General features: G+C 37.9%; 1 long non-coding RNA gene across 1 annotated transcript; it reads right to left on the reverse strand.

Annotated features, from left to right (window-relative positions):
* Positions 1–416: 416 nt before the first annotated feature.
* LOC140524119 (uncharacterized) lies at positions 417–19,545 on the reverse strand. Its single transcript, XR_011973570.1, has 3 exons — positions 19,125–19,545; positions 14,885–14,933; positions 417–917 (listed from the first exon to the last, which is right to left on the reverse strand). It is a non-coding gene; the product is annotated as an uncharacterized lncRNA (long non-coding RNA).
* Positions 19,546–20,553: the final 1,008 nt, after the last annotated feature.

The raw sequence follows: 20,553 nt of genomic DNA on the forward strand, positions 1-20,553 counted from the left end.
AAGCAGATATCTAGTGATAGTAAAATGCAACTTTTTGCATTCTTCTAGCTACATGTGTGACATATATATGTATGTACAATATATGTTATATGCATATATATGTATATGTGTGTATAAAATATCTGCAGGAATACAGTGTTTGAAGGAACACACCTTCTGATGACATTTTGAGGAGTCAAAAGGGTTCACACGTTGGTCAGAGAAGTCCCACATGTGTTTTGATGACTTGTGTTTACAAAGTGCTATAAAGTATTTTAGGAGGATAACATTAGAACATTAACTAAGGGCTTTTCTTCAGGCCACATGACGAATTAATAGGGAGCTATATTTCTTATAAAGTTACTCAGTAGGATTATACAGTTTGAAATAAAGGATAAAAACTCTTCCCTTTTTCTTATCAGGAAAAAAGCAAGCACTTTCCTCAGGACTTTTTATTCATGTTTGAGAAAACTATACAAAAAAGAAGTGAATATATGTACACTGTCACACATACATGCACATGTATTTATAAATACAAATATTTCAGTTAAAGACTAACAAAAGAATAATCACAGATATTAACTGCAGGATTAGTTACATTTTTAATAAAAATTTTAAAATTCGCTTAGGCTTTAAACACACCTTTAAATTTCTTATGGTAGTTTCCTAATGGATTTTGTAAATTAAGCTGTTCACACCTCAAAGGAAGTAATTTTCTAGTTTTAAGTTTACATGTAATATTACACAGACCATGAGCTAATGTCTGACTTAACTAGATTGTTGAGCGATGATGATGATGATGATGACTTTACTGGTTCTTTGATGTTATCAATATATGCACTTTCCCCACAGGTACAGGTGATTCTAACTCATTCATCTTTCTTATCTTGTGTAATGCATGTCCATATTCTTGCATCCATCATTCACAGAAGCTCTAGCTGGTATCAGATAGATAAAAATAAGGTAATATGAGAAAGAATATATCATTAAGAGATAGAGGAATCAGGGAAAGTATACATATATAAACAAACACAAAATGTAGTGTGATTTTGGGGAGCTGTTAACAATTAAAGAGTTTTGGAAAGACTTTATGAAGCAGATGGCCCTGGAGTTTAGTACTGAATGGAGCTAGGGATTCTAAGAGTTAGAGATAAGGAAGGAAAATGTTCCATGCAAGGAGAATCCAATATTCAAAGGCACAGGGGATAGAGATGGAATATTGTATATGAAAAACAGCAAGTAGACCAGTAATATCAGCCTTACCCCAAAACTAAAGCATGGCTACCACTTAAAGTTGTCACCTACTGTCCCTGGAACAATCCAGTTAGTATGATAGTTTAATCTCAGAATCCCCACACCACTGCTCCTCCAAGTCTAACAAGGATCTCAGAAATAATATATTTTCTTCCCCAAAATAACTTTTTTATTGTCTCCAAAGACTGATTTTTTGAATGGGAAATGGAGATCAGTATTGGGATCATCACTTACATGCATATCCCTCATGGCCTTCTCATTTACAGAGGAAGTAACATCTGAGAGGAGCCTTAGTTTCTAAGAGGCAGAGGTGAGATGGGAGCTCATTATAAGCATTGAAAATATCTGGTGGCAGAAGCTTCAGTTCTGAATTGAGAGACCAGATAGACCATTGGTATGAAGGGAAGTATGGTAAGACTTGAATGGAAGGTGTGCGTGTTCATCCTTTGTTGCTGAAGAAGACCATGCCATCAGAGAAACAATGACATGACTTGCACTTGACTTTGTTTTGGGTGAGGGAGGGCTATGCAGGTTACCATCCTCACTGCTCCTCCAGAGTCATCTGAATCCGGTGACCAGATATTCATCAGGATGACTGGAGATGACCCAGGATGAGGCAATTGGGGTTAAGTGATTTGCCCAAGGTCACACAGCTAGTGGGTGTCAAGTGCCTGAGGTGAAATTTGAACTCAGGTCCTCCTGATTCCTGCACTGGTGCTTTGCACCATCTAGCTGCCCAAGACTTGAATAGGATTTTAAGAAATACTCTATTTTGTCTTAAAAGCAATAAGGGACTACTAAAGGCTTTCAAACAAGGAAATAGAAAGATTATACCTATATCTTAGAAAATTATTTTGGTAGCTCTACAGGAGATGGATTGGATAGGGGAGAACTATGTAAATAAAAAGATCAATTAGTAGGTTATTCTAATAGTCCAGGTGAGAGGGGCTAATGGCCTGACTGTTAACGTAGCTATGTGAATGGAAAGAAAGATAAAGAGTGGAAGATATGATGTGAATAAATACCACAGATTTATAAACAGCTTAAAATATGGCAAGGAAAGAGAAAGAAGAATTAAGAATGATTTATAAGATATGAACCTTGGTACTTGGGAAGAGGTAGTAGCCTCAATATAAATAGGGATGTCCATTTGGACGTAATGAATTTGAGATGCCAATGGGATATGACATCTATTTAAACTGCTCAGAAGGCAGTTGGAGATGTATAACTGGGAGTCAGAGGAGGTTTTAGGGACAGATATTTAGGTTTTAAAATCATCTATGTGGAAATGATAAATGAATCACTGGGAACAAAAGAGACTCAAAAGGCAATGGCTAGAAAAGTATAAAGAAGATCAAGGAGAGAGTAGAGACAAAGAAGCCAAGGTTGGAGAGAGTATCTAGAAAAGGTGATTGTCAACAGTGAATAAAACTACAGAAATGCCAAGGAGCAGCAGAAGTGAGAAAAGGTATTGGATTTCATAAGAAAGTTTTTAGAAGACTGGTAGGTTTGGAAGCCTGATTTCAAGGGGTTACAAACTGAGTAGTTATACTGTAATATTGTATAAATATTATATATTTTAAAAGAATAGTAAGGTATGCATGAAAGATTTGCAGTTTCAAGTACAATCATATTTTTCTATTCTTTTATGGTATGGAATTTCTTGTTTTATTTCTTAAGTTTAGAATAAAATAAGTAAAAAATTTTTAAAAGAAGTAAATAAGTAGAAAGGGAGTAAAAGCAAGGGTTGGTAGATAGCTCATTCTTGAAGCCTGGAAATGAAAGAGTGGAGAGTTTTAGGTCAACAGATTGAGGAAGTGACAGTCAACTGAAGGGTTTTTTAAAGGATTTAAAAAATGATTTTATCATATTTTGGGCAGTAGTGCAAAAGCCAGTAGATAGGGAGAGATTGAAATGAACCAGAGGGAATGGATATTTACTAAGGAAAGCTCCCAGAGGAGTCAAGAAGGGATGAAGTAAAATATATCTTAGCAAAAGGAAAGGCCACTTCTTTCTTAGAAACAAAAGGAAATTAAGACACCACCCTCATAATGTCATTGGTCCTCTTTGAGAACGAGTGATGAACAACAAAGTTGATGTACAAACTTTCGAATGAGAAGTGGTAAGAGACAAAGGTATTTGTAAGTGATGGTTTCATGTTGTCAGAAAAGCAGAAGTCTTCAATTGAGACATTTAATTCAATGCCTTCTAAGTGACTCTAGATTATGTTGAGGAAGTCCTTTTTTGTGTTCTGAAGCTTGATGTAATTAACACAATCATCATAATTCTAACTTAATATAATGAGATGAGAAGATTGAGATAATTTCATATGTATGTAGCTAAGGTTATGGATGCTTTCCTTATAATAACCATGTAAAGTGGGTAGCACAAGCATTACTATCCCATTTTATAGATAAGTAACTTGAGTCTGAGGTTCAGTGACTTGGCCAAGAATACACCTTTCCAGACAGATCTGGAACTGAAACCTCAGTTTTTTGATGCCAAGTCCAGTGTCACAACTTTCATTTTTTTCCCAAAGCACTTCCACATATACTGGCTCATTTGATCCTCACAATAATCCTGTGAAATATGCACAGAAGTACTATTGTCTCCATTTTATAGATGACAAAAAGGAGGTTAAGTGATTTGCCCAAGATCACACAAGTAACTAATGGAAAAACTGGAACTCTCACCTATCTCTTCTCACTCCAAATCCAGAGTTCTTTCCACCATGCAACATTGAATTCTCTGTCAACATGGTCCCCCCTGTCCCTGCATAGCATATAAGTCACCAAGAATCCATAGATAATAACTGGACAGCCACAAGGGACTATTATATGGCTGGTGAAACCCATTGAAAGTCCTACTAAGAAACATCCCCCTTTTCCATTGTATTGATTGACCTTGACTCCCTCAATTCTTCCCACTCCATTCTCCTCTTCCTGTCCCAAATGCAGCAGGTACAAATGTTTTATCCTCTGGCTTTTCACTGAGTCAGGACTTACAAGAAATAGCCTGTGCATTGGTTGTTGGAGTCTAAGCAAGCTGTCTTCCTGATTTAGAAGGCTCAAGGGGGAAACAAAACCATCTATAAAGATCTTTTTAATTTCTAACATAAGCTTGAGCTTTCATTGTAAAATGTATCTCATTTGGTCATCTTGGATCCAAACTCTGGCCATTCCCTAAATTCATCACCGTGTTACTGCTGCAGCTGCTGAGCATTTGGCACCTGTAGGGTACCCCAGAGAGGGCCCAGACTAACAGAGGATTTTATAGGCGGTGAGGCTAATGGCAAAACTTTCAAGATTTGTTTTTCAAATAAATGCATTTAAAGAAAAAAAACTTTACAATTTCAATGAGCCACGAGAAAGGTACATTGGTTAAAAAGACTCTTCTGAGAAATCCACCATAAGGCCTTCTAATTAAGAAATGTAAAGAGAAACAGATTGACCTGAATTTACAAAGGATAAGGAGGGGAAAAGCAAAGAAAAGACCAAAATCTTTAACGAGCGTCATACCTGTTTTCACATCAAGGATTCTTTGTAGCTGCAAATGTTTGTTTCTAATGAAGGAACATTTCTTTTTTTAGAGAATAATCCCCTGACCTGTTTTAGATGCCAGAAAAACTACTTGGTTCTGGGTATTCTTTCAGTTCAAGTAAATTTTTTATTTCAGACAGCAATTAAATTTAGAAAAGGTTGGTCTGGAATACACTAGAGTAGAAAAATCAGTAGAGCTGGATTCTGGTTATGGCTATACAATGACTTACTTTAGGATCCTAAAAAATGTCCTGGGATCTCTGCTGTTGACTCATTTGTCATCACACCATCATGCGTCCCATTTTACAGATGGGCACATGGACATGAAGAGTCAGAGAAGCTGTCCACAAGCAGATGGACTAAATCTCTGTATTTCATTACTGCTTTCTGAGTTCTATGGAAGAAAGGGTATCCACATAAGTCTGGTTGGCTTCCAGCACAGTGGGGAAAGCAGGGGAGGTAAAAGCCTGAAACTTATAAGTATTTATGCATGTGAAGGTATCTACGGAAGCCACTGAAAAGTGAGGTTATTAGGGATCGACCACCTTCTCAGAGCAGTCAGCCAAAAGCCAAAACTAGGATGAAGGATGTAGAAGAGGAAAGGAAGGCAATGTTGGGAATAGTGGGTCACCACTGCTTTTTCCCTTTACCCAGCTATAAGTGTAGAAGTAGGAATCACTCCACATCAGTCAAGTACTTAATTATCTCACTCTAGATATGGTAAGGATTTCCAAGGTCAATCATTTCTGTATCCACTCCTGAAAAGGCATCTTACAATCTTTGAATTACATACAGTGTATGGGAGTTTTTTCCACCAATGTTGACCTGTGACCTTGTCTAAACTATAGCCTTAGCATTGCCAGAGGTTCAGGGGTCAATTGACTGAGAGATCTGACTTATCTTGACTACATTCAGCCTTATCCTGAGTCTGAGCCTAGAACTCTGTCCACTGAGCTAACCATGTCAATTAAATCAGTAGTTTTATAGATTTAAAACTTAAAGGGTCCTTGTGGTTCATCTAGTCCTACTCCCATATTTTTAAGATGAGAAAATTGAGGTCAAGAGACCATGACCACTAAGGCCATACTTTTGAGTTTAAGTGGCAGAAGTGGCATCTGAAGACATCTCTCAGTGTAACTGATTCTACCTTTATAAACTTGGAAACATGAACCTAGAAGGAATTTTAGATATTATCTAGCTCCATTTTTCATTTTATAGGTGAAGAAATCAAAGCCCAGAAGGATGCAATCACACCCCCTGCCTCAAGGCTGGAACCACCTTCTCTCTTGTTGTAGAAGGTAGAGGAAGGACATCAGACTAGAGTTTCTGCTTAATGAGAGTACCCAGGGCAGCCACCTGATCACTTTCCATGATCTCCATTTCTTTGCAATCTTAGAAACTCATCATGTTGTAGGATGACATCATCTGAAACTCATATCTTCTCTGTACCCCTTACCTCACTGGAGAAAACAGAAGTTGACCTTGGAGAATTCCTCTCTGATCCCCCATTTAAGGGCAGCCATCTCATCATTTACCACCTGTGTGCAGAACTTCATCATACCCTCATGCCATGCATTCTTCCCAACACCTCCCTCCACTTTCTTTTAAGCTTCTTTTTATGTGTTACCTTCTCCCATTAAATTGTGAGCTCCTTGAGGGCAAAGTCTATCTTTTGCCTGTATTCCCTGGACTTAGCACAGTATCTAGCACATAGTAGGTGCTTTAAAAATATTTTTTGACTGTCTGACAACAACCATAGCTGGGATTCAAATTTTGTATTTAATCTGTGTTGCCATGCTTAATACTACCCCATAGATTATCGAATCATAGGTTTAGAAGTAGGAGAAATCTGAGAAAGATTATATTATATTTTAGTTTACTCAAATTATAATAAAAATCATTAATAAAATACTTTAAATCATAAAGGAAAACAAAAAAGTAGAGAAAGACATGAAAAAGATTTTAAAAATTTGCTACTACCTTGTTAAATTGTATGTAATGTGTATCTGTAGAGGGAGGATGATAGATTTCTTAAACCATATGCAACTGGTTGACAATTTCTTATACAATTTTCTTTGCTATTTGCATATTGGAATTTTGTTTATTGATGATTATTAAATTCACAATAAGAATTTTAAAATTGAAAGGAAAGGCAAAGAGATAGAAGGAGGGGAGAAGAAAAGGGAAAGGGTGGAAAAGGGGGAGGTAGAGATTACAGTCCAGAAACTATAAATCCGTGAAATTACCCCCATATTCTCTGGATACTTTTATAGTGAACCTTTTTTTTAGACAGGCAAAAAGGTATATTTTATTTGTTTCTGAATTTTATTTCAGTCAAATTCCTATCTTTGATTGTCTCTCTCCCCTACCTCTCTTTCTTCTTAGCTGTAGGCTATTTCTTCAGTTTCCACTATTTCTTTTTCCCCAAAGCACTTCCATGTACGCTGCCCCATTTGACCTTCACAACAAGCCCTCCCTGACTCCAAACAAAGTTGAGCGCAAGTCATGTCATCATTTTTCCAATGGCATGGTCTTCTTCAGCAATGGACAAACATAATCCTGTGAGTAGATGCAGCTGGCTGAATGGGGTTCCAACTAGTTGGGTAACTCAACTCCTCCTCTCCTGTCTGCCTCCCCCTCCCCTTCCTTCTCCTCTCCAAAGGATGGTAAATTTGGATGGACAAAATATGCCCAGTTGACCTGGGTCTTACTGGCTCCTTTCCTTTTCCTTTTCCTTTACCCTGTCCTGTCCTCTCCCCAAACCTTAAACCTACTGCAACTCTGAAACTGGAATACCAATACGCCCCTGCCTAAGCGTTCCTCTGGACCCTCCTAGGTTTAGAGTAATTATCAATAGTAACTGTTGCTGTTTCCCACCCAACCTGATGTCTTTCTTTTTCTTGGCCCTATTAAAAGGGCCATGCCCTGTCTACTTCTTAAACAGCCTGTTTAATGTTTAAACAGCCTACACCCTAAGTGAGTACCTGCAAAGACCTTGGTCTAAAGGGCCCATCTCCCAGTGCATCCTGGGTCATCTCCAGTCATCCTGATGAATATCTATCTGGTCACTGGATTCAGATGGCTCTGGAGGAGAAGCGAGGCTGGTGACCTGCATAGCCCTCCCTCACTCAAAACAAAGTCAAGTGCAAGTCATGTCACCATTTCTTTTATGGCATGGTCTTTAGCAATGAAGAACGAACACAAATCCCCAACCTCAATCTTGGATTCCTTCTTATAAGTCTCTAATGACCAGGAGAGGTCAGAGGAGGGGACACCAGCAGATATTGTTCCCATTCTACCTAACAGAAAGAGGAAAATGGATGAAGTGGGAGCATTTGAGGTCATCTTCCCCCTAGAGTTACAACTGCATACAGAACTCCAGTTTTTATATATCTGGACTGATAGGATATGCAGTATTATATATCCACAGTCCTTCACCCCTCTGTAGGATATGCAGTATTATATATCCACAGTCCTTCACCCCTCTGCAAAGAAAGAAAGTACATTGGTCATCATAATTACAGTCAATCCTCAACTAATTCTTGTTAAAGCAAACTTATAAAGAAGGTGTAAATTGATAGTTTATGAAAGAGCACCTCTATGGCATTCTCATTTTAAAATCTGGGTCTATGGGGCTAGAAATACAGAGAGAGAGGTAGAAATTATGTTTTGAAGGGAAAGTTCATTTCCTCTTTCTCCCGGGACACTTCTGAAAGTCTCAGCTGAAGTACTTTACCTAACATAGAGTCATCTGTAGACAATTGCCATTCTGACCTTCGGTTTATAGAGAGTGAATAAATGAAGCCTATGTTCATTTGTGCTTAGAATCAGCCTCTATGGTTGCAAAGGATGGTGGTGATAGCAGGAGCTGTCCAGCTGAGGGACAGAAGCACACAGTGACCCCACAGATCCTTAATTGAGGCATATTGAGAGGACTGACAAGCTCAGTCTCTTGTTGTTCCCTTAATGCCAGTCCTCACCTCTGTCACCCCCCTCAAACTTGGTTTTGATCCAATTTCAGTTTTGATTCCACTTTTTAATTTTAACATTACATATTATTCTTTTCCATTAACAAAAATCTATTTTCCCTCCTCCAACTCCCACCCTCTACCACTGGACAAAGAAAGTACTTGTGACAAATATTCAGTCAAGCAAAATGAACTCCCACATTGGCCATCTCTCTGTTTCCATCTGTCTTTGTGTCTTTCTGTGTGTCTGTCTCTTCTCTCTCTGTCTCTCTGTTTCTCACTGTCTCTCCATGTATATGTATATGTATATGTATATGTATATGTGTGTGTATGGATGGATGTATATAAATACATGTGTGTATGTATGTTTGTGTATGTATGCACATATATGTATGTATATATAAATGGATATATCTTTATATACATGTACACATACATATATACACATACATTAACATACTTCTGCACCTTGAGTCCATCGCTCATCACTTCTCTGTTAGAAGGGTAGAAGATAAATAACATATCTCATCATTAGTTCTCCAGAACTGTGGCTGGTCATTGTGCTGGTGAGAATTTTTAGTTTTTCCAAAGTTGTTTGCTTCTCTTCTAAATATTGCTTCTGTTCTATAATCTATATGCTAGTTACTGACACTGACTTTTCACAGGATGTCTGACCTATACCTTGGCAATAACTTCCTAGCAGTGACTTCTTCTGCTCCCCAAATGGAGAAAGCATCCATTCATACCATAGAACTCTCTCAGACTTGAGTGAGACAGTACAATCATGGCCCATTTCTTTTGAAAAGCTGTCAACCCCTAAGTTGGAAGACTCTAAGGAATCTAAGAAATGGTCTAGTCCAGCTTTTCAATCAATACGAGAATCTCACTCTACAAAATTTTTGGCTAGTTAGTGAAGCCAAGCTCAGAGGCTAAATCCTCCCATGAGCCAATTAGCTTTGTACAAGAGAAAAAAACTGTTTTCTAGCAGTGAACTACATCCCCTCACTTCTGCCAATCATTTCACACATGTGCTTTGTTGTTCAGAAGGGAACACTTGGTTAAAAATCAGGAATAACTAAACACAATTCATTCAACCATTAGTAAAGAAAAGAGTCTGCAGTACAGGTACTACCAACAGTGGATTATCAGTATCTTCTTCATGAACAAAACACAGCATATGTTCACTGTAAAGGTAAAGGCTCCCTTTTCCATTGAATATATTCCAGAGCAGAGCCTGCCTGCACAATCCATCTCCAGAGAATCAGGGGGTTTACGTGAAGTATAAAGAGTAACAGCTGAAAGACAGAGTCACAATTGCAAATGGCTCTTAACCAACACCAGGCCTCGTTCATCCTCTGGTCCTGTTTGATGTCTGTAGACAGTGTTCTGTGCTATTCTCCCCCCTAATTTGGCTTCCTGGAGCTCATCAGCAAGGGAATGAAGAGAGACTAAGTCTCTGGCAAAGGAGCTTACAGAAATTAACCAAAGCCAGGTCAATGGGATGGGGTGAAGGTATGTGCTACATGGTGACCCCAACTCTCTACCACATGCTGACAGAGATTAGGCCTAAAGTGTCTATAGGATATCATGCCAGGAAAAAGAAGGCTTAAACCTGCCTCTTTTTAAATGGGTCATGATTGGCCCATTGGCAGGATTTAGACATAGGGGGATGTGGGCTGGGAGGTCTAATGAGGAAACCATCCAGCAGGAATTGGGAAATAATCACAGACCTGTGGAAGATGGACAACTAGTGTCTATGAGCTCTTCATGCTTGTACATGTTCATCATTGCAGAGATAAAGGAACCACTGAAATTAACATTCTGAGTCACTAGAAATACTGGAAAGTCACAAGAACATTTTCTTTCCAAATGAGGCTACATTCCTTGCTTTTTGTCCCTGAGAAGGAGCTCTTTGGTAAGACAAAGACAAACCTATCCCTGCCCAGGCCCATCTGCTGCCCTTTCCTACAACACTGAATTAGGACTGAGCCACTGGCTGTTCTGATTTTGTAGTGGGACCTAGCACTAATTCTAGCAAACCTGATGTTACTGGTAATGAAAATGAACTTTCCTTAGTTCTTCTACAGGAAGGCAACATAGTGTAGCAAGATAAAATGATAGATTTAAAGTCAGGAAAATTTGGGTTCATATTTTACCTCAGACTACTGGGGAAATCACAGTCTTTGAACCTGTGGGGTTTTTTTTGTATTTAAAATGATAATGATAATGGTACTTACCCCATAGGGCTGTTGCAAGTCAATCAAGCAATAAAGATTTATTAAGGGTCTACTATGTGCCAGGCACATGCTAATCACTGAATATGTGAAGTAAGTTGAAAACCTTAATACAGGGAAGGAGTTTTAAAATGCAAACTATGGAGACAAGGAGAGGATTGATAATTGGGGTCTCTGAGAACATATTTGGGCCACAGGGATAAAACATTTTTCCAGGAAACTCCCCCTAGAAAGTGCAGAAAAGAGGTGGCAGAAGAGGAGAGGAGGAGAAGGAAGAGTAGGGAATCAGAGGGGAAGAGACAGAGGAGCAATAGGATTGAGAAGGGATCACCATGGAATGGACTAAAATAGTTATGGTTTTTGTATCAAAATGAAAAGCTAATAAACAATATACATATGTATATGTGTTATATACATATATTACATATATATATACATATACATGTCCTTTCCAGTAGGCAAATGAGAGAACACTTTGACAAAACTTTATTTAAAAACTAAGAGAATGGATATATTTTGAAAATAATTTCTATTTCTTTGTAAAGTGTATAGGACATTTAATCTTTCATGATGAATAAATAACAAAAATGTAATATAAATGCTTTATCATAATAAAATGTTTTATCTCAAATTCCCAAATTTCAATTTATTTATAAAAGTTTCAATTATAAAATACTTGTGATCACACATAGTAAGATGAGACTGCCTTACTATACTGTCAAGGCACAAAAGTGAATGTTAATAAGGAGTTGGCAATACATGGAAATATCTGACTCATAGTACAAGCTCGGAAGTCATTATTCAGAATAATGTATTCATTGAACATTATAAATATATATAATATGTGTTCCGCCTTATTCTCCTAGAATGAGGCTGGCTACATCTTTTCTCAGGGTTCTACAAATAATCTGAGGGATATTGGATGTCTCTTTCTAATACTATTTTGTTTCCTTGATTGTTCTCTGCCATTAGATGCCAGTGACCAGAACCCCAATTCCAATTAACCACTTAACATCAGTTAACTTTTACAAAGGGGTATCTACTTCCAAGATAAGATAATAACAAAAGTACAAACAGTTCCCTTTCAACAACTGAAGGTCATACTCTCATTTACTACATTGGTCTCCGAGCATAATGGGCTCACTCTTAACACAGTTTGGTCCCACCAAGGTAAGGTTCACATATGGCATTGCTGTCTGATGAGTCTTAGTCTCAGTGATCACTGGGTTGCATACCTAAGGCCCTTACTCCTCAGGGGCAATTAATGATTGATTGACTACTAAATATGGCATGGAGTCTGATTTCTGGACTCTTGCACTTCAGGAGGACTCCTAGAGGCCCTCTCTCCTGACCTTTTGAAACTCATAAGGTTGGAATCTTCATATTAATCTCCTTCATCTAAAAGAAAAAAAACAGATGATGACTCCATTTTCATGGGGCCATATGTTAGCCTCTGAAGCCTTCCCCCTTACTACATTCTCACTGAACACCATCAGTGAGGGAATCAAAGCAAAAACAGAAATCTACAGAGGCAACAACTGGAGAGAAGGTTAGTGTCTTTTGAAAGCACTCCCATTTTCAGCTACATAGGCAATTATAAAGGTTTCTCCTACTAGAGTTGTGTTGGAGCCAGATATAAATGACACAGAAAAGCAAATTATTAAATTACTCCTTGGAAATCCACGAGTGCTACAAATCAGGGCTTGATTTATTGTTTTGCTGATTGTCTAAACTTAAGAGTGATGAAAAAATGTTAATCGTACAGATGAGATTTGAAAGTGTGCCATGCATACTCTCCCCAACCTCCCTCCCAGAGAATGAGTTCTTTAACATTTATCAACACAACCTTATTCCTCATCATATGGTTAGCAACTGGAACCAGTTACTGAATATCTATGGATGTTCCAAAGTCTCTTCAAGGCACTTCCACTGGATGTCATGACAACTGTTCCAGAATTCTCCACATTGAGAATAGCATCAGAAATGCTATGGTAATGTTCCAACCTTCCCCCCACCCCCATTTTATGTGTAAATACAGATATACCTCTTGACATATATTAAACTGTGTATAACCCATGCAGGGATAGAGCTATCCTGAGACCCTGATAAAGAAGAAAAAGCTTGTCCAATACACACAATGTCATTTCATATTTAGTGGTAGTCATTGCATGTTTCTTCTAACCTGGTAGCTAGAGATTATGAAAGTATGTTCCATATTTACATACAGTAGGAAAATCAGAGTTTCAAAATTGGAAGGGATCTTACTGTCCATTCTTGATATATGGTCATCTGATTTCTGCTTAACCTCTTCCAATGAGATATAGCCCTCTAATAAATTTGACAGGAGAGCTTATTTATTTGAAAACTAAGAGAAAGTATGGTGAGAAATATTATAAATGATTTCTATCAATGAATCACTAATTCCAAATAATTAATTCTTAATCAATAATGTCTAAATATTTTCTTGTCTTTCATCCTTTTTTTTTTTGAAGACCAACAGCATCACAGGTGATGTTTTAGTTTGAGTGTGAATTGGATTTAAGGCAGAGTTCTGCAAATTTGTCAACTTTATTCCTTCTTCCTAAGTCATCTAAGTCTAAGTAATTTATTTTGCAAAGCAAGACCATTCCTTTTTTGGCTGGCACTTAGTATATTTTCTTCTATTGAACAGGCAGTTCTACCACTGGTCATATTTCTGCCACCTGTGGCCAAACAAAATAAGTGTAGGGACAGCATAGCACAGATAAGGAACTGGACTTGGCAAGATTTGAACCCAGTCTTCCTGCCTCTGATACTTGAAAGTTTTGTGACCCTGAGAAAAGTACAATCTCTTTGTACTTTAATTTCCTCACTTGTGAAATGAAGTGATTGAGTTTTATAGCTTCTAAGGTCCCTTCCAGCTCTAAGTTCAAGATTCTATCATCCTATCATTGGAACATTAGCTACTTGTGGGTAAATCTTAAAGTGCTACAGAAACACAATCTATTACTAGTATTGGCCCATTGGAAATGCTCAGTTCTGATGATAGTACATTCGTATTTGTATCCTTAGCACTTAACATAATGTATAACACATAGTAAACACTAAACATAATTGTTTTTCATTTATTCATTCATTTCCCTGACAATAGTGTGTTGGCTTTTTTATAGCAGACATTTCCTAGATGATTAATGGACTACCACAAATTACTCACCTTTCAAGAGAAATTTATCATGCAAATAACCAGTAAGTACATGCTGCCTGTAAAATGAAGCGAACTCATCCATCAGCTTGGTTAAGATGAGAGAAAAGGAAAATGAGAAATGCTGGAGAGGATGTAGAAAAATAGGTACAGCAATGTACTATTGGTAAAGTTGTGAACTGGCCCATCCTCTGTGGAGAACAATTTGGAACTAAGACCAAATGACCATATATCCTTTGATCTATCACTACTAGGTCTATACCCCCAACAAGACTTAAAAAAGGGAAAAGACCTATATATACAAAAATATTAATAGTGGTGGCAAAGAATTTGAAACTGAGGGTATGCCCATCAACTGGGGAATGGCAGAACAAATTATGGTATATTAATTTTAAGGCATACTATTGTGCTGTAAGAAATGATAAATATGATGGTTTCAGAAAAACCTAGGAATACTTATGTGAATTAATGCAACATGAAGAGCAGAACCAGGGCAATAATTTAAACAGTTAACAATCATATTGTAAAGATGATAAACTGTGAAAGACAATAACTCTAATCAATACAATGATCTACCATAATTCCAAAGGCTATTTACTTCCAGATAGAGAACTGATTGGCTCAGATTGAAGCATATTCTTCTCTCTTTCTTGTTTTTTTTTAAATATAGCTAATGCAGAAATATGTTTTGTATGATTTCTTGTGTGTAATGGGCATTGTATTTCTTACCTTCTCAATGGACAGGACAGCAGGGTGGAAGGAAGGAGTAATTTTGGAACTAGAAAGGAAATAAAATTGAATGTTTTTTTTAAATGAAATGAATTACCATCAAGAAAACAGAGCTCAGTGGCTCCATTCCTTGGAACTGTCTCCCTAAACCATACAATGAGAACGACACAAGAAGCCCATCAGTATCTTTGCTACAGATTACCATTATCATGTTTTATATAGACCTAAACAGGAAGTATACATACATGGTTCCTCTTGTTCATTTGTTTCAGTCATGTCCAACTCTTCATGACCCCTTTTGGGGTTTTCTTGGCAAAGATACTAGAGTGGTTTTCTACTTCCTTCTTCAGTTAATTTTACAGATGAGTAAACTGAGGCAAAAAGGGTTAAAGGACTTGCCCAAAGTCACACAACTAGTTAGTGTCTGGAGCCGGATTTCAATTCAGGAAGATAAGTCTTTTGATTCCAGGCCCAGAACTATACACTGCACCACCTAGCTTCCCTAATGGAGAGACAACTGGCCTTTGAGTTAGGAAGACCTATACTTTCAAGTCCTATCTCTAACACATACTGGCTATGGAATCCTGGATAAGTCATGTAAACTTCAGTGCCACCCAGGAAATTCTCTAAGCTTGTAGAGCTCTCTAAGTTACAACAGATTTCTATTAGTAGAATGAGTTTCCTCACCAGAACTTCCTCCACAGTAAAGAAATGATAGGCCTAGATTTTTAATAATTGAAGAAACAAATAGATGATAGATACTATGAAATTTGAGTTAATATCTCATAGAAAGAAGTCTTTAAGGTGAGAGCATTTTAGGTCTACAACTGTGATTTAAGAGTGAACAACAAAATTTATGTGTGTATTTATGGATCTATGGGAAGATGGAAGTTAGGTTTGGATGTTAGTTGAGATGTTAGTTTTGGGGGCAGAGATTATAGGAGATATTTATAAAGGTAAGGAACCCAACAGAGGAGTGGTGTGTGCATATGAGGGGGTATTGTGACAAACATATATAGGATATATACAAAATAAGTGCATAGTTATTGGGAGAAGGGACTTAACAGCTGTTGATATAAGGACATGCTTTTTGAACAAGGTGTCAATTAAACTGAGCCTTGAATGGAGATAAGTGTTCTAAAAGGTAGAAGTAAAGAAGATACATTCTAGACATATTCTCAATAGCTCTTCTTGTTAAGTAGTGCAAGTATGAGTATCTCTATTTTACAAGTAAGGAGACTGAGGCTCAGAGTATGTCAATTTCCTGATTCTAGCACACAATACCTCTGACTGTATTGCCTTCATTCATTTTTAGCCTTTTGTCATTTATTACAATTCTTTTTTAGATGTCCTTGTTTTATCATCAAAATCTCTTTTGAGTCTTAAAAAAGTGTAATGTATTCCTATGAAAAAGGATGTAGGATAAGTTGAAGGATAAATATTAGGGGTTCTAGGATAGAGGGAAGGCTTATTAGCAAGAAATCTAAAATGGTGGGGGGAACTGCCTTAATTCAAGACTGCCTTGCACTTAGTCTGTCCCTCCTTTTCCAATCTCAAATAGCTCAGTGCCAATGTAGAGAATGACATCAGACTGTGACCTGCTCTCTGCCTGGGTCTCCTCTAGCTGGTCATAGGTAGAACTAGCTGAATGTGATAGGATAGCTTTGCTCCTCGCTAAGAAAAAGGCAGTCGAAGGGACTTTGAACAGAGCCTGCTGTTAGAATAGGCCAGTAGTGAAAATGATTACCCAGTCACCAAACACTAATCCAGGAGGAATTAAAAGCAGATTCAACTGTGACAATTTACAAGTGGAATCAAGAAACCCTGACATTATGGGTTGTTAAAATACACACACGTCCACACACACATTCACATCCACACACGGAACTCTTCAGAGGAACATGAGGAATTGATTTCTTTTTATGAAAACAAAGGGATAAAATTTTATATCCACTGCATTGTGAAAGAGATCTCACCACAGGAGTCATGTGGGCTCTGTACCTCGTGCCAAATGTTAACCCTTAACCACATTCTCTATGAACTGAATCCTATTTTTTTTAATTTTCTGAGGTAGGAAAGGCACTGTGGGTGGAACCCAGGCAAGGTACAGTTCTTTAGGAACTGTGTTCTCCTTTTTTAAAAATCATAAGCTAGAAAACAAGAAAAGCATAATACAATGGGAGAAGATTTTACAAGCAAACTTCTAACAGAACCACATCCTTTAATCAGAAAGTCAAGTTTTCCATTGCACACCACAATCATTCCTTACAAGCAATAGCATGTTCTGGGCCAGCCCTGTATAAACCTCTGAAGAAGGCAAAAACTTCCCTCCCATCTATCTTTGTAGTACTACTGCCATGATACCAATAGAAATATAGAATTACATAGCACTTTAAGGTTGGCAAATTTTCTCACAACCCAGACAAAGTAGGGAACATGAGGGTTAAGATCCCCATTTTTAAAAAGGTGCAAACTGAGGATGGTTCCATTTAAGAAAAATCTCTTCCTAATAGTTAGAGCAATCCCCAAATAAATGGGCTGCCTAGGGGGGGCAGTAGGTTTCCCCTCATTGTAGAGGTCATCAAGCGAATACTGCATGAACACATAGTAGATGTTGTAGAGGAAAACCTTTTTCAGATACAGGCTGGACAAGTTGGCCACTAAGGTCCTTTCCAACTCTGATATTCTGTGTTTCTGAGAGGCTACAAGACTTATCCATAGTCCAGAAGTATCTGAGCAAGTCCTCAAAACCCACATCTTCTGAGGGAAATTAGGACTCTTTCTTTAGGCATCTCTTCTTGATTTATTTTATAATGAGAAAATCAAGGACACTATGAAAACCTAACAACCACTAAGATATTAGGAACTTAATGTAGAATCTTTCTGAGGAATATTGGTATTTTAAAAGTGGATGTCTAGAGAACATAACACTTTTACCCAAAGGAATAAGTCTTTAATAATGGAATGGTGGGCACCTGAGTGAGGAGATAGTTTTTGGGTAAGAAGTCTCTACATGAAAATGTGTAGGCAACCACTCACTTGAGTTATTTCAATCATGTCTAACTCTTCATGACCCCATTTTGAGTTTTCTTGGCAAAGATACTGGAGTGGCTTGACATTTCCTTCCTCAGCTTATTTTACAGATGAGGAAACTGAGGAAAACAGGGGTAAGTGACTTGCCCAGGGTCACACCACTAGTAAGTGTCTGAAGCCAGATTTGAACTCAGGAAGATGAGGCTTTTCCACTCCAGGACCAGCACTCTATCCACTGAACCACGTAGTTGCATCTAACTACTCATTTTCCTTAAGTATGACATAGAGTGGTTGAGGTATAGTGCTATCCGGGGGCAGGAAACAGTACTCCATGATCCTTTTAGAGTCTTTCTAGGTCTACAAGATCACTTTTCATTATAAGTCAATGGCTAACAATGATGGTGTTCTTACGTTGCAGTCTCTGTATCTGAGAGACAGTCAAAGGTTTATTGAAATGCAAGGTCTTTTGATCAGAAAGCCTTCCTCTCCATAAAACCATTCCTCTCTATCTTTCATTACAGAGTCTGCCATCCATCACTTTTTATATTATGATCTTTATTCTTTTCTTCTTGGGAGAGAGGTAAAGGAAGAAGAGGAGGGCTGAGTTTCAGCTAAAGGGAATATTATTATATTCTTTGTAACTGTATCCCCAGTGCCCTGGACAGTGCGTGACACATAATAGGTATTTAATGAATGCTTGTTGATTGATCAATTGATATTTTAGCTTGTCACTTGCACTGAGTATGGATGAAATACTGATGACCTATTAACATTAGATACTTGATACCCATGTACAGACAGGGCTTAACTCATAATACACTATAAAATGGGGATCAAATAGCCCCTACTTCACAGTTGTTATGAGGATCAAATGTAATATTTGTAACATGCTTATTACGGCTCCTGGCCCATAGTGGGTGCTTAATACTTATTGCCCTCTCTTCCCTCTTTCCCCTTGTTCCCCATGATAGCCAACATAAACCTTTCTCTCCATGACTGAATCATGCCAGTCTATCTATAGTTCCATAGAAATGACATTTGGTGTAATACTATGTATCCCAGGCTCTGTTAAATATATTTCAAAAGCTAAAGGAATCCAGTTTCAATAGCAACATGGAAATGGAACTGGAAATTATTGTTTTGGTGTTTGGAACTCACTACACACCCTGCAACACTTGAGTCAATTTACTCCCCTTCAATTACTTACTTGAAAATGACAAAATTGATGGTAGGGAAGGCCTCCAAATTAGATCCGAGTCCCCAAAGGATTTTTGGATGACAAATTGAGGTTGAAACACCATATTTTGGTGATTTAAGTGTAAATGAGCAGAAACATGTGGATTGCATTTCCTTCCAATTACATACAGGTTTAACAATTAAGCACAAGATGGTGCTTGAGGAAAAATATTGGAGCATGAGTTTGAGAGTGTCTGAATTTGAGGGACATTCGATTGCTGTCCTTAGCATCTGAAATGGAACTTTGCCCCTTATTCTTCATGGTTCTTTCTCTAGATCTATTTTTGTGTTGCATCTAGAATCAGGGTCCTCCCTGCCATCTTGAGAACAGATTTGCCAGCTATCCTAAAAAGTAATAGCCATCTTCTGCTGCTTAGAGAATTCCACTCAGCATTTCCAATTTGAGGGGAGGTGAGGGGGTAGGGGAGGAAGGGAATCAGCAACAGGTGTGGTACCTCTTGAGGGAAAGAGTGTTGTTTATTATGGGTATTCTCTAAAGAAATCTTGGAAAGTTTACACCACATTGGATAATATATTGCTTAATATAGTTTCCCCTCTCAGCCCCTCCTTTTCCTTCTCACTTCCCCCAACCCTCACCCTTCACCCCAACTCCCCACTTAGAACCTGATTGGGTAAGCATGATATGAAAGAATTAAAGCTATTTTCCATTTGTTGCTAAGCATGACTGAGGAATGTGCTCATAATTCAGTAAAAATGTTGCCTGATGACAGATATTACATAATACGACAAGTCTAATGATCTCCGAGTGAAGAAGAATAAGCTGCAGGCGTAGTGGAATGCATGTGTTCCAAAGGATTGAATTAAAGCAAGGGGTTGCTGGGGGGAGAGAAAGGGAGACAAAGGAAAGAGTAAAGCAACAAGAGATGGAAATAGCAATGCTTGATGCCATACTCCTTTGGAAATGGAGAGGGGGACGGGACAGATGCTGACAAATATAGAGCAATGGATTAGTGTCTCTTTCCTTTGAACTCTTTAAAAAGTAGGAACAGCACAATGTTACCACCAAGGTTGAGTGTACCTCATTTTCTCAATTTAAATCATTCCCAACTTGATCCAAGAAATTCTAAGGGAATGTTGGTATGCTCTAGCTATACCATTTGGGATCTATTTGGGGCTTCCATGAATGGATGCTTTTGATTAACAAGACTGTAGTCTTGGTATAATATCACTAGCATTGGCTTTGTTGCTAGTAGACCTGCTCTGACCCCCTACTAGCTGTGTGATCATAAGCAAACCACTTCATCACTCTATGACATGCCTCCTTGCTAATAAAATGGAAGTAAGGATACTGCAACCACTTTCTAGCTCTGTGTACCTAGGAAAGTCCATGTTTGCGTCAGTTTCCTTACCTGTAAAATGGGAATAACTCAGGTTTATCG

The sequence above is a fragment of the Notamacropus eugenii genome, chromosome 2 (genome assembly GCF_028372415.1).
Source record: "Notamacropus eugenii isolate mMacEug1 chromosome 2, mMacEug1.pri_v2, whole genome shotgun sequence".
NCBI lineage: Eukaryota > Metazoa > Chordata > Mammalia > Diprotodontia > Macropodidae > Notamacropus > Notamacropus eugenii.